The sequence below is a fragment of the Sylvia atricapilla genome, chromosome 2 (genome assembly GCF_009819655.1).
Source record: "Sylvia atricapilla isolate bSylAtr1 chromosome 2, bSylAtr1.pri, whole genome shotgun sequence".
In the NCBI taxonomy this organism is placed as follows: domain Eukaryota; kingdom Metazoa; phylum Chordata; class Aves; order Passeriformes; family Sylviidae; genus Sylvia; species Sylvia atricapilla.
Genome location: NC_089141.1, coordinates 23,375,475 through 23,389,758, shown reverse-complemented (window position 1 = coordinate 23,389,758; position 14,284 = coordinate 23,375,475). Strand labels below are relative to the sequence as shown.

General features: G+C 47.3%; 1 long non-coding RNA gene across 1 annotated transcript; it reads right to left on the bottom strand.

Moving 5' to 3' along the window:
- Positions 1-10,017: 10,017 nt before the first annotated feature.
- On the bottom strand, positions 10,018-12,618 carry LOC136375456 (uncharacterized). The gene is made up of 4 exons (XR_010746081.1): positions 12,593-12,618; positions 11,541-12,013; positions 11,180-11,242; positions 10,018-10,548 (listed from the first exon to the last, which is right to left on the bottom strand). It is a non-coding gene; the product is annotated as an uncharacterized lncRNA (long non-coding RNA).
- Positions 12,619-14,284: the final 1,666 nt, after the last annotated feature.

Sequence of the window (14,284 nt, the reverse complement as noted above, 5' to 3'; positions counted from 1 at the left end):
CTTCTTTTGGTGCGTGCCAACAAAGTCAGACTACGGGTTTGCATGAATTCCTGTTCAGAGCAAAGGGTCAGACAGAGACTGTGTCTGGGGAAGGAGCACAGTGGGGCTGACAACCAGTGCTGGGAAGCCCCCAATTCCCAAAGGGGTACCTCCAGCGGGGTGCCTGTAGCTGTTTTAGCCTCTCCTGTATAGGACTGTGTCTGTGCTGGCCTACTTCAGATGAACTAACACTTCTATAGAGCCAGATCCATTTATTTGTGCAAGCTCTTGCACTTGTGAAAGCTCCAGACTCTTGAGTATGTACACCCCCCACAGAACCATATGTGTGTATGTGCAGAGGCACAAACCCCTACTCGTGTGTGCTTTGTGCATCCAGCCACAAGTCCACATAGGTGCACATCTCTGTTGAAACTATGTTAAAGACAAAGCGGGACTTGGGAGTGAAGACATGCTGCCATTTGGGGTTTCATCTGCAGGGGGGTCAGATGCTGAGGCCACAGCCTGGCCTGTTTTCAGATGGAGGTGGAAAATGAAATTTCTCAGGAGATCTATCACTTGGTTATTGCAACGTGCTCAGTGGGTGACAGGGCAAAGTTAGAACATGCCTGTCACAAAGTACACTGTGTTTATTCAAAATTGGCATGGAAGGCATGCTGGAGGATGCCCAAAGTTGCTGAAAAGGGCTGATTAGATGTTGTGGTTAGTTCCAGTGTGTTGGTTCCACTCTTCACCTCTAAGAATATTTTCCTGCCTTCATGAATCCTTTGAATTTCTTCTCTTCATAGCATGGAAATAATGATTTAAGTCTGAGATAATATGAGAGGGAGGAATTAGGGAGGGAGCAAGCACAGAGAAAGGAAAAGGAGCATGTGGTCAAAGTAACAGATTCCCAGGAGTTATCTCTGTGACCCTCTCATGTCAGAGTCATACGGAGCCACCGCCATCCATGAGCAGGAGGCTCCTGACTGCATTTGTGGTGTTGCATGGTAAGATCAAAGCTCATGGCTGAGGGACTGAGCTTAGGAAATCCCTTGTCCATACCAGTGTGGCTTCAGTGTTGGCCAAGCCCGTGCTCCTGTGCACAGGTTCACCTTGACACGCTGTCTGTTTGTCCGAGGGAGGGGATGTTTTTAATGACTGTCCCTCCAGTGTACGGTGGCAAGTTCACGGCAGCACTGCTGTGAGTAAAGCCAAGCATCCCTGCTGCAGCATGCTGCAGAGGGGCTGCCCACCAGTGGAGGGGCTGCCACCTTCCCTGCTAGAGTCCCGACCTCATCAGCTGGGTCAGCAACCTCCTCCTTGAGGGCACTGCTCCCAGTGGTCCCAGCCCCAAATCCTGCCCCCCAGCTTTGCTCCTGCATTCCTGAGAGGGCTGTGAACAGCTGCTTCCCAGTCCACAGTTTGACCTTCCTTCCCTGGGCCAGATTTGGGTTTGAGGCTCGTGTCTGCCACCCAAGCCCTCCACGTGCCATGGCCGGGAGCCAGCTCCTCCCCGGAGCAGAAGGGAATTCCTAATGGCTGCGTCCTCTCCAGTCTCAGTGCATCCGCACAGGGGGTGAGGATGCAGGCGGTGGGGACAGATGTCCACTGTGCCTCTTGGGTTTGCAGCTGGCCTGGTCTCCTGCCAGCCTTGCCTCCCGCCTTCCCAGTTGAGTCCTGTCTTTTGCTACAGCTGCCTCCCCCATTTGGCAACATTTTTGCCCTTTTTTTGCCACTTCTATACCTCACAGCCTCAAGAGAGAGGAATAACTGTGGGGTGCAGAGAATAAATAAGTGAACACCACCTAGTGAGATCAGGGGAGAGCAACTCTGTCTCTGAAATTGTTTACTAAACAGTGCTGAGTGTGGGGAGACAAATGGCATACCATGAGCAACAACCATGGGCTAATTATAGTGGGTTAGGATAAACCACCAGGCCCCTGGGCTGGCCACCCCAGCTAAACCTGCAAAGATATAGCTGAAAAGCAGAACTGTATGTACATATTTAGTATGATGTGGAATGCAGTCAGTAACTTCCATCTGAAACCTCAGCTACCTTGGCAAAGAGCGTTACAGAGAACACAGATAGAAGCACCTTTGTGATGCTGGTAATCCTGGGGGTTTGCATTTAAGCAATGATTATGGTACTGCACTCTTCATTCCTAAGAAGAGTGCTTATAGGACACACTCTCAAGGAAGGGATTTTTTAAATATTTTGGGTTAGGAGAGGGATCCACCTTATCTTTGCAATTTTGCAGAGTAGCTTTATTCATGAGCTTATAACCACATCTGTATTTTGGTGTCATTAAAACTTGCAATTTTGGGTGATTGCGTAAAGCCCAAACTACTGAAATCATGAGATTGCACAAAAATCTGTACTTTCAGCCTTTCAGAAGAGAATGTTTCTCCTGACATGTGAGCAAGCAGAAAGGGCAAACAACTTGGAGAATGCTGCTCTGTCTGGTAAAGAACTGAGGTCAGGCAGGGAACTGCTTCCCCAGGGAGTTTTGGGCTACTGCTCACAGTGATATTTGCATGTGTGGGTAAAGGCAGTAACAAATTAAATCTCAGTACTGTGCTGCTAACAATTAGACCAGCTGCTTTTGCTCTCTTCCTCAGTGGTCTCAACCCCAAAGCCTAGAGAAGTAGCAGATTCTTGTAAAGATTAATCTCTATTGGCTGCTACTGTTAATAAAGGAGATCATTCAGGGTGCCTTCTTGTACTCACTGAGAGAGATTTGGGCTCTAAATCTGACCCTAAGGATGTCTCTTACTCTGCTGGCTACGAAGGAAATTTGTAGGAGAGCCTCAACACATGCCCAAGGCCAATTTCTGCAAAGGAAAATCTAGACTGAAGTATCTGCATCTTAGAACTGCTGGTCTCAGCTAGGCCTTTGAGCAACCCACAGGTGACATTTTTGTACACGGAAGAACCAGAAGATAAAATAAGCACGGAGGAGCATGGGAGAGCACAGAGGCCAAGCTCTGCCCCGACTCTCCTCCCACCAGCAGGAGTTTCTCCTGGCAGGGAAGGGGAGCCAAGCCCAAGAGTGACGCTCCACAGCCAACACCCTTGATGGCATAAAGGGGCCAGTAAATGGGACATGGTGTTCCCTTGCATCTCATCTTCAGACGAGGGCAGGCCAGGTCACTCTGAAAAGCAGCCTGGCCACAGGCAACCATCGAATCATAGAATGGTTTGGGTTGGAAGGGACCTTAAAGATCATCCAGTTCTGACCCTCCTGACCTGGACAGGGATGCCACTCACTAGACTAAGTCGCTCAGAGCCCCATCCAGCCTGGCCTTGAACACTTCCAGATATGGGGCATCAACAATTTCTCCAGGCAACCCGTTCCAGTGCTTCATGACCCTCTGAGTAAAGAATTTTTTCCCGCGTAATCTAAACCTGCCCTCTTTCAGTTTAAAGCTATTGCCTCTTGTCCTATCACTACCTGCTCATATAAAATCTCCATCTCCCTCCTTTTTATAAGCCCCTTTTAGGTACTGGAAAGCTACAATGAGGTTTCCCCTAAGTCTTCTCTTCTCCAAGCTGAACTACCTCACCTCTTGCAGCCTGTCTTCATAGGAGAGGAGCTCACAGGGCAGGATCACAGAAGCCTAGACATCTCATTGTGCCTTGGCAAACGGTTGCCTGGGATTTGCAGAGATCTTTGGCCAGAGAAAGACTTTTGAGAAGGCAGAAATTTTCTGCTTGTCTTTTAGATCGCTTCTTTAAAAGGCTGTCCAGGGAAGATCTGCTAGACAGTGTCTCTGTACTGCTCTTGGTTATGAAACCTGGCCTCTGAAACATTGCATATGTCAGTGTCAATACAGCCATTAGGATGTGGTCCCAGCTCCTGAACGGCCTTGGCACCATGATGGTCCTTTACTACTGCTGGTTCAGTTGAGTTTCCCCTAACAGACTGGGAACAAGCTGTTCTGTCTGGATCTAGCGACTGCATTGTTCTTGCTACACGGTTAAAAACCTCTCCTCCAAAATCCACTCTGTCAGTCATGAGCCACGACAAGCTTCAAAGAAGAGATCTTGTTTGGGAACATTTACTGCTTGTTTGCGAGGGGCCAAAGAAACTGTTCACATTGATTCCAGCTTATTGTTGATGGGTGTTTGGGGATACCTCATTCCTCCCAAACCCACTGCTTGCCTCCTCTGCATTAGCTGCATCTGATGCAGGAGGCCACAAAGGGCTGGCAGTGGAGCACTGCCATCTACATATGGTTGCCTGTCAGTACCCAGTTTCCAACACACTTGCTGCAAGCATATGTCTCCTTTATCTCAGCATTTCCACCATCCACCCTGCCAGAGGGCTGGAACACCCAGCAGAAAGAGGGAGGAGAGTCAATTAAAGCTGCATCGCAAGAGTTTTGGCAGCGGGAGGAATGGAGAATAGCAGAGGGGTGTTGGCTGGTGCAACACCGCAATGGAAACAAATAGCAGCCGCCTCAGGCAAGTTTATAGTGCTCCCGGGGTGACAGCCTCTGCCTTGGCAAGGGTGTGGCTGATGTCTCACACCGACTCATTGCTTTAACAGAGCTGTAGGCACTGTCCAAAATTCTTCCACTGAAACTCTTTCAAGGTTCCACTACCTAATCGGAAATTTCACTGAGAGATCTGTGAGACTCGGACTTTGCTGTGCACCTGGGGTCTGACTCAGTCCAGACTGTACCGAGCTGTACCTCAGTTTCAGTTTCAGGTGGACGACAGATGAGCTTGTGCTTCAGGCCATCCAGCCCTTCTACACAGATCTTTTTGCCTCTGCTTGTAGCTGCTCCATGGCTGCCTGCAAACGCATGCCTCTGAACAGCCTTTAGCAAAGGCTCAGCCGGTCTGTGCTGCCCTCTCATGGGCACACATAGGAGAGGTTACTTTATATTCTGTTTTCTTTTTTTTTTAGTTCAAGATGCTTTTTAACCTGCAACTCCAACGCCGTTTTCCACATGCGGTTTCTGAAAAGCCAGGAAGGCTTAGAACAACTACTAAGAGGTCTGTGGAAGCTAACTAGGAAAAGTTTGATGTGTAGTTGTGCTGGACCCTGCTCAGCTTCTACTTTTCTAAAGGGCTTTGCTCTTCATTTACAAAGATTTAAACATCTAACAAGGCAAAACATAGGGAGCTGTTGCTGAACTTCTCCTATATACATTCCTACCAGCCAAGGCAAACTTATCTTGGCATCATGGAATCACACCACGGTCAAGGAGTCTCTCAAGATAGCTCTGTTTATGCTACCAAGGATTCAGACAACAGGGCCAAAAGCTGGGTTCACCAATGGGCAGTGCTTGCTTTCAACACGGTGGGGTTTCAGGCGGTGCGGTCCTTCACTGAATCTCCTTGCAAGGAGGTAGGATACTATGCTAGATCCCATGGTATGCTTAAACAATAGTGGGATAGAGCTGGCATCGATCTGCTCTTCAGAGGAACTGTGGTGTTTATGATGTTTAAGTAAATTTGAGTCACTGTTAAAAACCTTTGAGTCTCTGACCGTGTCCCTGCATGCAATCTAGCCTTCCCTCCAATATCTATTCACCTGTCCAAATTCCAAAAGCTCCTCAAGGTGGGGAACTGTTTTTCTTCAAAGGCTGGTATGACGTGTTTTTTCCATTAACAAACAACTGCAGTATTACACATGCCTTTATTCACCTGTTTCCTGTTTCATGCCAGAAGTTAAGCTGAGGTACAGGAAGGAGGAAGGACAGAGGTCACTTCTTTTCCTTACACACTCCCTAACCCTAACATGGATCCTGCCTCCCAGTTAATAATAATTTTTAAGGCTGGACCATATGATTTTAAATAAGACATTTGCCTTAAAGGCTTCTAAGTTTATAGTGAAGTTTCCATGGCAAGTGTAAACTGAGAGTTGTAAAACAGCACTAGATAGGTGTGCACCTTCATAAATCTGGCTCTGTGCAGCCCTATGTTTCTCCACCTCTCAACTCATTAATGATAACAAAAAAGATGCTCATTTTGGTCTCAGAGTAACAATGTCATAAAGGAAATTAGTCCATCTCAGTGTTTGTTTCTTTCCTAGTATTATTTCACTGAGTTTATGAGACGACACCAGCAGTTTCTCCTCTTTTCTGCCCTAGAAGATAGTTTACCCCAGACTCCTGGATGCATGAGCCACGGAGATGTCCTTCCTAGTGCTTGAGAACAGTAACGTCTGTGACAAAGGAGGGTGAGCTATTCTCATCTGTGAGAGGAATTGCATCGGGAATTGAGACGATAGCCTTGAGGGAGAACAGCCACTCCATTCATTCATACCAGGAATTTCTAAACCAGACCAGCTACTGGGGTGTCCACAGGCAGTTTCCAGTGCTGAATTATATGTACAGAAATCTCTTGTGTCTGTTTCGCCTAAATAAGTCTGGTCTGCAATGACATCCAAGCTCACTGCCTTTCTTCAGGAGATGATGAATGACTATTCATCCAATCCATGTGTCTTCAACAACTCAAAGTTCTTCTTTTCATTATTGTATGTCAAACTGTGGCCATGAGCTTTTGGTGATGCTGCTACATCAGTGTTGTCCATAAGGACAGTCCCCCAAAAATGAATGCAGCCTGGATAATAATGCCTGACCTTAAGGAAATGTTCCTTTGTTTTCTCCTTCATTTCATCTGGATGAAAGAATGGTCAAGAGAAGCTTTCCCTGGAATACAACCAGGAGGCATGTCAGACAGAGTTGGATCAATTTGCCACAGTATATTCCCTTTCCAAGCACTTCCAAGTTCTCCAGTCTTCAATCAGAGCTCTCTTCAGCTAAGCTCTTTGTTGGACTTTACCCAGAGGTCATTTTCTTCCATTTCAGACATGAAAGCCATTGCTGCTGCCTACTATGAGTTCCACACGATTGTGAAACTTTGAAATCAATGGCATTTAACTAGCTTAAAGTTGGTGTTATATAGCAGTGATTCATATCCAGTGAGTCACAATGAAATGTTTCATGCTGTAAGCAGCTGCCCATCGAAGGGAGATCTTGCCTGTGCCCTCCACCTAAAAACCAGAGCAGAGGCTGTGTGAACTTTTCTAAGGTTTTTTAATCAGCTGTTACAACATTTTTCCCCCATTGGTTAGAAGCAGTACACAGGCAACTTCAGTATTGCTTGGGGCAGCTAAGTGTTTTCAAGTTCCATACAGAAATGGCAGAAAAAGAAACTGATGTTTTGGTCCAAGTGACCTGTTTTACACTTTCCTCCTGATTGGCTCCTCTGCATCCTGCCTCTGGAGGAGCACAAGGCTCACAACAGAAACAGTCTGGGCGCCATGAGATCATGCCATTTGGCAGATGAACTGGGTGTTGCACCTCTGTGCCTGTCCATGAATGAACAAGAAGATCTCTTCCTTAAAAAGAATGAGTTTTCTCATTACTCAGCTCATACTGCTGAGGAATCATGCTTGGGAACTACAAATTACCTCCACCTTCCACACCTTCCACTTCAGGACTTATCCATTAAAAGCACACAGAAATACACAGGTGTGGTAAAAAAAACCCAAACCACCCTTTCTAAAAGAATGCACTTCAGTGCACAGCCATTTCCCCTGTGAAGGGGAGAAAGAGCAAACAACAGATGTTAGTCACTCTGGAGGGCATTCAAATGTGCAGTGACTAGTGTGCTATAAGGACTTATAAGGAATAGTTTCGGTTACACACGAGGAACTGCTAATTCCTTCTGAGCACTCAAGAAGAGAAATTTAATGACAGTTTATTGTCATGTTGATAAATGTCCACTTACAAAGAAGAAATAAGGATCTAGTGGTTTTGGAAAGAAATTGTGGAAAAGGGGACAGTCACTCTGGAATTAAGACTACAGTACAAGTTTCCATTTTTTAATCTTTTCTTCAGCACAGAAAAGCCTTCTTATACACAAACAGCAGTGCCTTAAGTGAAGTAGATTTTTTGTAGAGCTAGAGTGTATTTTTCAGAATAATTATGAAGCAGATAAAAAAAATACAGCTGTGTGACCCTACCTTAAACATCGTAATCTGCAAATATTCTAGAGGATGCTTCTCTGTTTTCATAAAATTAAGTTCAATCATCTGAGAGGCTTGAGGTGAAGGAAGTGACATTTCTCCTTAGCTCATGATAAGTTCCCCAAGATTTCTGGTCAAAGTCCTTGCTCAGAGATGATATATCCCTTGCCTCACCCTCCAAAGTCCGTGAATGCTGAAGGATTGTCCTTGGCCCCACTGCCTTCCCCAGTCTCGTGCCATCTACAGACGCCAACTCCAGGCCCACACAGCTTGTCCTGGGCACAGCCTCATTCCTTTCTAGAAAACTGCTCCTCAAAGGAGAAAGACCTCTCCTTAGTAGGAAGAAAAGAACAGAAAACACTGTTTCTCTTTTTTGAGAAACAGACAAGACAAGTGGTCTCTCTTACGTGTACTGGGGAGGAGTTCTTGCTATCACACAGAAACTTTGTTAGAATGAAATGAGGTGGCCAGGCCACCAAAGGAAAATTGTGGCCCTGAGATTACTGACGAACACTGGGTACGGCCTCTCTTGCAAAACTTCTGTCACCTGTAAGAAGACTGCTTTCCAGCTCATTTCAACCTACCTGAGAGAGGAATTAAGAATCTTCCCTTGCATAACTCCCTTAATGCTGACATGAAGTTGAAGGCATATACTTATGTCTGAGAACGTTATTACAGGTCAAAAGCTTTTCGTAAGTAAAACAGAACAAAATGCAATACCCGAATGACAAAGGCAGGAAATGCACAGGGAAGGCTGTACCCCAAGGCATCCTAATCCTGTTCTACAACAAAATTCAAAGACATGTCAGCTTCTCCATCTCCTGGGATAATGTGCTGACAAAGGACCATGGAGATGAGGCTTCAAACACTATCATCATTTTCCATACATTTCCTGTTCCCCAGAGATATGTTAGGACAGGGCACGTATACATTGTTTTTCAGCCTGATACATTTCTGGTCAAGAATTTGTAAGCAGATCAATCTCAGATTCTCAGCGTCAGATTTTTCCAGTTTTCCAGGAGAGAAGTTGGGATTTCAAAAGCATCTCACTGCTGCAGTGGGAGCTAGATGCCTAAGCCCACATTAAAAGTCTTATAATACCAATGCAGATTTAATCTGAATCTTGAGCCATCTTTAGGTTCACAGTAACCTTGAAAACCTCCCTGCCCTATGAATGACAGGGGTGCTTAACTGCCTTCAATCTTGAAACCTATGAGTTAACTGATCCTTTTTGAGAAACTCAGATAGAAAGGAAACTCATCTCACAAATGGAATTCGTATGCCAAATACATGTCCTCTGTTATCCACAGACTTTTGGCGCCCAAGCTGTGCTGTGTAGAATCACACAACCCAATCATCATACATTATTTTTTTAAAAAATAGATAGATGGAAGTTTTTATGGTGCTCTTTTCATAGCCATAGAGACAGTCATTTGGGAATACACCACAATTCATCAGGAAATTAGAGCACTTGCCTAAAAAAGAGAAAAGCCTGCAGTGACATAAAACCCCTTTCTGGCATCTACTGCATACAGACAATCTATTAAGCCAAAATAACAGTATGCTCTGCTGCACATTTTTAATAATTGTCAGGCAAGAGAAAAAAAGAAAAAGTTTTTTTACAGGGTAGAAACAGACACTTGGATAGTATGAAAACAGGGATTATAAGCGTTTCAAAAATCAAACACAGTTCAAATTATGTGTTTGCGAAACATGCCTTGACTCTTAATTCTCTGGGCTACCAGTACTTGGTTTTGGACTGTTGGGTTTTATTCACCACCCACATTCCTGAGTGACAATGTTTTCTGAAAGCATAAAGGGTGTGTGCAACTATTGCTTTACTGTTCTGGTTATACACTGTACTTATAATGATACAGGCAGGGCAACCCCAAAAAGCAGAGTGATTAGTGTCCAGCAGCAGTGATTAAGGGTGAGACAGTATCCAGTGTGTGGAAGAGGCAGAGAGACAGCTTCTTATATTAGAAGAGCTCTGGGGACAGTGGGAAAGCCCAGACACAGACTATCAAATTGTTAGATAGGCACTGGGTGCATAACTGGACACGGTAAGCCACCAATGCAGCATGACAAAAGAATGCTGTGGGTTGTCCAGGGCTGCATTTTAATTCTACTTGCTTTTGTCCTCGCATTGTATGAGCTGTGAGGTTTCTCTGAACAGAAAGACAGAGTCTGGAGTGGCCTACATAGGAGATTTGTGCATTTATATGCATAGAAGTTCAGCAGATCTGCCTCTTCAATGCGTGCCATATGTGCATGCAGATCCCTGCACACTTAGATCTCAGTCTGTGATTCCAAACCAAAACCCAGTTGCAGGATTTAAACCCAAGGGGAAGCACAAGCACAGAAAATAGAGAAACCAGGCAAGAGACAGACAAGCAGATCTTTTCAAAGTTATTGCCAATGACTACACGGTGCTGTGAAGGCATGGTGTGACAATAGCACAACAGCAAGGTCAGTGGGGGCCAAAAGGAGTGCACAGGCCCTCTTCTAGAAACACCTACACATCTTCATTCCCTTCTGCTGGTCTCTCGGGTTCTGCTTGCCTGGCTTCTATCAAAGACTGCACCTAGGCAAAAGGAAAAGAGTAATTTGGGAAGTTATTTACTTTCACACTGATGCCCAGAATTGACCCTGCCATTCCTCTGGAGGTTTTGTGCTTAGTACACCATGAACCCAGGAGCAAACCTCAGAGATGGTGCCTCTCCTGACTGACTAGAGGGCAATGTAAGGAAGACACTCTTTTCCTCTGTCTGCTTGCTTTCTTTTAACCTCCTCCTTCTCCCAAGAAGCAACCCACACCTCTAACTCACTCCCAAACTACTGTCTCACTTCGCTGACTCTGAATTACCTGTGTTTTAATACCCTGCAGGATCAGCAGAAACAGCTCTCTTGAACAGGGGTGTAGAGTTTGGCATAGAGGCAGTTATAGGAGGGTCACAGAACACCTCTGTCGTTTGATTTCCCTCACCTCACAGGTAATTCCAGGACACATTCACCCAATTCTTCCTCCACCCTCCCACACCTTTCTCCCTCTCAGACCACACATGGTCCCTTGCACCCCAGGCACTCTGCTGCTGCCTGTGCTTCTTGTCCCCCCAAGACAGCAGACACACAGTCAGAGAAACAGGCTGACCATGGCTCTGGTGTGCCCAGCAAAGCTGACTCCGTCCCCACAGAGCCCCAGCAAGGCACCCTACCTCCTTCAATATGAACTCCAAGGGGTCATCAGGCTTATGGAACAGCAGTTTTTCTGTGATATCCTGAGACAGAGACAGACAGAAGGAAAGAATATTGATCCTTGGATAGATGGGTTATTGATCCTTGGATAGACGGGAGCCTGCATTTCCTATTCCAATGCCATCTGCATTTTAAAAAGCAAGAATCTCTTCCGACACCAATGATGATCAAGGGTCCATTTCTACTGCTTTTTCTTAAGTCTATACTTAAGAAAGCACAGGAGAAGGAGAGGTCTGGGGAAGGGATAATTTGCTTCAAGCCAACTTTAGGACAAACTTCTCACATAAGCCTCTGGAAGGAGATAAGAAATACATATATCACCTGAAATATCTGTAGAATTTTATGTTCCTCCACATAATTCATGGCAGCTTGATAGGGGTCTCCAAAAGTCTCTGGATTCTCCACTGATTCAAATGTAATCTCTGCTGCTGACAACACAGTCTCAACGGTGTTACTGCCATCCTGTGTGGATTCAGAAGTGTACATTTTGACTCTGAAATCTGGAGGTTCACCCACAGGTGATCTGATCTCAGGTGAGCTTTCCCTGGATGCAGGCTACACAATGAGCAGGAAGTGGTGCTCAGAACGTGGTGGCTTCTTGACAGACAGCTCGTCTGCAGACACTGGCAATTCCACTACAGATGGCTGGGTTGCAGATGCTGGTGCTCCACACCAGGTAAGTCATCCAGTGATGGTGGGGATTCAACTATAGGTGTGTGGTCCTCAGGTGGTTCAGCAGCTGATGGTACGCAGATTCCTCCACTTCAGATTCTTATATGATCATTGCACCCTTGCTACAATATTTAGCAGATAAAGAACAAGAGTATTTTAAACCTCTATCTCCACAGACTAGACACTCCATCCTCTGCAAATATGCTGCAGCCACACTTAAAGCATGCACTACTAGGGTTTATTTCTGTGACTGTCCCCGCCTGCACCTTCTGCACGATCACAGGAACTCTACTTAAGCTCTGGCCCAGGCCTTCAGAACTGGTCTGAACTCTACAGCAGTTGTATCTGTGCCTGATCCTCACTTAGTGACTAGTTGTCCTAGGGTGACTCTTGAGTGCACATTCTAGGTAGCTTTGTCTCCATGGAAGTCCCCTGAATGGATCCCAGACTCATGCCCTTTCCTTGCCCACGACTCTTGGCGAGCCTTCTTATGTGCACGCTGCCTGCACTGTGGTTGCCCTCAGCTCCTCCTTGGTGTAGCCCCAGGTTTGCTCCCTGACAGCAGCAGCTGAAATCTGTGCAGCCTTTACCCATCTACCCCTTAAAGAGCTGGCCGCGGACTGTGCTGTATCCACGCCCCACACTCCCATCCCTACAGCTGTGAATGCGTGCGGCCATCTGTGCCTGTTCCTTCCTCCCACCCCGAGTCCCGGTTGCTGCAATGTTGCCAGAAGCAGGGTGCTGGGGACGAGCGAGTGGGAGCAGGTCACCCCGTGGAACTGGGAAGGACGGTGTTGTTCCGGGGGGTCGTTAACAACGGGGGCGGTGGCGGTGGGAGGCCGGCCCGGGGCCGAGGCGGGGCGGTGCCCCCAGGGAAGCGGGAGGGGAGCCGTTCCCGGCCGGGGCTCTCTCTCACCTGCCCCCGGCTCTGCAGGGAAGGGCAGGGGGCGCTTCGCCCCCGCCCGCGCCGGCTCTTTCTGCCGCTCGCCGCTCGCCGTAGCCGGGGCAGGTGGGGTAGGCCCGGGAAGCTGCGGTGGTTGCCGGGGTAACCGCTGTCACGTGCCTCGGCGCGCGGTGCCGCCGGCGGCGCGCGGGCGCTGAGTGCCGCGCCGCCATCTTGGGTGAGGGCGGAATCCCCGGGCAGGGGCCGGGGACTCCCGGGGTTAATCGGTGGGGAAAAACCTCCGACATTAACGAGTCCAGCCGGTGACCGAGCGCCACCGTGTAGCTGGACCGTGGCAGTACGTGCCGTGTCCAGTCTTTGCCTGAACGTGTCCAGAGACGATGACTCCATCACCTCCCTTGGCAGCCCATTCCAATGTCTAATCACGTTTTCTGTGAAGAAATTCTTCCCTGTGTCCAACCTAAACCTTCCCTGGCGCAGCTTAAAACTGTGTCCTCTTGTCCTATAGCTAGTTGTGTGGCACACCTGGCTACAACCTGTGTTCAGGCGGTTGTAGAGAGTGTTAAAGTCCCCCTGAGCCTCCTTTCCTCCGGGCTAAGCATCTCCCAGCTCCTTCAGCTGCTCCTTGTAGGACTCGTGCTCCAAAGCCTTCAGCAGCTCCATTGCCCTCTGGACTCACTCCAGCACCTCAATGGCTTGTAGTGAAGAGGCCCAGAAGTGGGCTCAATTCAGAAGAGAAAGGATTTGAGCTGTGGTCTCCTCAGTGCTGAGTACAGGGGGACAATTGCTGCCCTGGTCCTGCTGCTCACACAATTCCTGATACAGGCCAGCATGTCACTGGTGGTGGTGCCTGGCAAAAGACATGGTGTCTGGTCTCAGTCCTGGCAAAAGACATGTCAAATAGCTCGTACAGGGAAGCAGGGAAGCCAGAGGTAGAGTAGTAGAGTGCCGAGAGAAATATTTCCATGTACATTGATGTGAGAAGTACTTTCTCCTGTCCTCAGTTTTACACAGATCCAGACAGTTGGTGTTCTGCATGATGAACTTCGTCAGAAAAAGCAAATAAACAGACTGCCAGTTTTCCCCAAAGAGGAGATGAAAGGATAAAGATAAAAGCTGTGCTGGGTTACCACAGTAACCAGCTTCTGACATATTCTGGTTCATGCTCCAGTCTGACAAGAGCTGGGTTTGAAACAACTGTCTGAAACTGCCATGCGGGCTTATGGGGATGAGGGGAGGGGAGATACAGGACTTCAAAAGCTGTTCTAAACGTACAGATGTCACTTCCATTCAGAGCAGTTCACTTTGTGTGTGTTTTTCAAATTATGCCGTTGGCCTTTTAAGGGAAACAGCTGCCTCACTGCTCCAGTACCAGGTATATGACAGTGCTGTCCATATCCTCAGCCACACTGACCACTCAGATCATCTTGCACTGGAGCACTGCTGTTTGCACTCATGGGATGCCAGGTCATTCTCTTTCTGGTCACTT